Source organism: Orycteropus afer, unplaced genomic scaffold, assembly GCF_000298275.1.
Source record: "Orycteropus afer afer isolate SDZICR_OR568_19922 unplaced genomic scaffold, OryAfe1.0 scaffold00214, whole genome shotgun sequence".
NCBI classification, from domain to species: Eukaryota; Metazoa; Chordata; class Mammalia; order Tubulidentata; family Orycteropodidae; genus Orycteropus; species Orycteropus afer.
In genome coordinates, this window is record NW_006921801.1 from 64,709 (window position 1) to 67,570 (window position 2,862).

A 2,862-nucleotide genomic window follows, 5' to 3' on the forward strand; every position below is an offset into this window, starting at 1 on the left:
AGTTTTTTGCATACTGAGGCAGAGATGTCAGTAGGAATCATTAAAATTATGTTATTTCAATTTTTAGGTTTTTTTATAGGTTTATTATAATTTTGGATTCTGCAGGGAAGGGAGGAATGCATGTTTGAAAAATAGTGATGTGTGACTTACCAGAGAGGTGTGTTTATAAAACGTGGCTGTGTGAAGCAGCCAGGCACTCAGCATGGCACACAGCCCACCCTGGACTCCATCACCATAGCTGAGGGTGCTGGCATTGACCTTGATGTCTACCTTAGTATCTACCTACTACGAGCCACATTCTGTTCTTTGTGCAGACAGTCAGATCTTATTAAGGTTTCCGAGAGCTGCATTTTCAAAACTGGCAGAATGTGGCTCAGAAGGAGCACAACTGAGCACTTTAACTGTACAGGTAAATGTTTACAAAGTTAGCAACACTGACCCAAAAGGAGGAATGGAAAAGATGTGTCTGCAGCTGCTAAGATGAACAGGAGCCTCTAAACCCAGCTTAGAGCTAAGAGCATTCACGTTTTTTTTAATTTTTATTTTTATTGTGATTTGGGTGAAAGAAGAGCATTCACATTTGATAATGAACAGACGAAGGGACATTAGTGGGGTTTCAGCACTCTGGAGTCCTTTTGTCCCCTGACACAGTCAGACTCCGAGATAGAGAGCCTGCTACATTTGAATAGTTCCCAAACTGCAGACTTAACACCTGCATGAAGAAATCCCTTCCAAAGACAGAAGTATTTACCTTATTTCCAGTTTAGCAGCAACCCCATTTTTTTCACCTCTGGTTTTTTCTGGTATCTCAAAGATGGTATTAACCTGGATTTATATATATGTATTTTTTTAAAAAGTTATAGCAAAACTGTGAAGCCAAATTCCAAATACACAAATTATTTGGAGAGTATGACTTGCCGAAAAGTCCAGTTGTTTTCAAAGTTTACCTTTAATTTATATGTTTAATGTGTATGTAATATGTGCTTTATTGTCAGAGGAAGTACATCATTTTTGTGCTGTCCTTTGGAAGGTATGTTATGATAATTGTCCAGATAATTTGAAAAGGTCCCAGATAAATCAATAAACATAATTTTATAACATTTTGCAAAGGAAATTGTTTTTCTTCCAATCAAAGAAAAGTGCTTGTTTTTCATTGAGTTAATTGTTTCCAGCAATATTTATTCTCTAGCAGTTTAATAATGTGAGTTTTATATACTATTCTATTAGCATTTATATTACTACTCTATTAGCATATATATATTACTTGAAATAAGTTTGAATAGATTTACCCAAGGACTCTTCTTTTATACACAATGTTATATCTACCTAATGAAATCCACGTTAAGTTAAAGTCAACTTCCAACTCATTTTCACTGACTCATTTATTAGCTATAAATTCTAATGTCACCAAGCAGTTGTTTAGGTGCCTGAGAACGATAACACTCCATCCTGGTTCAGTGTCTGGTGAGGGAGGCAGGCATGTAAATAGTTATACTCTTGTTGTTAGATGCCATCGGCTCCAACTCATGGCAAGCCTATGTACAAAAGAACGAAACACTGCCCGGTCCTATGCCAGCACCACAATGCTTGCTATATCTGAGCCCATCGTTGCAGCCACTGAATCAATCCATCTCATTGAGGGCCTTCCCCTTTTTCGTTGACCCTCCACTTTACCAAGCATGATATCCTTCTCCAGGGAATGGTCCCTTCTGACAACATGAGTATTGAAATCCTGTTAATAAATGCATACAGAGCTGTTAGACCAGAGGACTGGACTAGGACAGAACAACTAGAGTTGTCAGGAGAACTTCACGGTGAGAAGATGCTTAAGTCAAGTACTGAAAATGAGCAGGAATTTTAACTCCAATTGAAAGCTAAACAAGCAATTCAAAGAGATAATTTACATAAGAGAAAATATATATGGTGAGTAACTAACTGAAAGGTCAGAGGCTTGAAGCCACCAGCAGCTCCGCAGGAGTACAGACCTGGTAAACTGCTCTGGTAAAGATTAGCAGCCTAGGAACCCCTATGGGGCAGTGCTACTCTGTCATCTAAGTCACGTGAGTCGAATCAACTCCACAGCACACAATAAAACATGCATAAAAATGTTCAGCCTAATCAAAGAAATGCAAAAATAAATTAAATACTGTCTTTACCTCTTAAATTATCAAAAACCAACCCAAACCAACTCCATCAAGTCAATTCCAACTCACAGTGACTCTGTAGGGTAGAGTAGAACTACCTCCCAGGGTTTCCAGGGCGTTAAACCTTTATGGAAGCAGACAGCCCCATCTGTCTCCAGAGGAGAGGCTGGTGGGTTGGTTAGCAGCCGAATGCTTTAACCACAATGCCACCAGAGCTCCTTTAAATGATCAAAGCCAAAAATAATAATTTTCAACAGAGAGGTTATTGTAGGAGGGGAGGGACCCTGGTGATGCAGTGTTTAAGCACTAGGCTGCTCACTGAAAGGTGGGTAATTTGAATCCACTGGCTTTTCTGAGTGGGAAGATTTACAGCTTTGGAAACCCTAAGGGCCAGTTCTACTCTGTCCTGTAGGGTCCTGTTGTGGCCATGGGCTTAGGCTTGTTGTAAGAGGAACACTCATGCTCCCCAGGTGAGTTTGTGGATTTGTACATCTTTTCTTGAAAGCAACTTGACAGTGTATATCAGGAGCCTAAAAGTGATCTCTTCTGTTGTTCAAGAATTCCCTTGTAGAAAATAATCAGAGGGGCTGCCAGAGTTATGTGCAAAACTGTTCTTTGTAGTATGATCTGTGATAGCAAATTTTTTAAAAAAGAGAATTGAAAGGAAACCACCTAAATGACTAGAGTGTATATAGAGTTGTCCCTTGGTAATCACAGG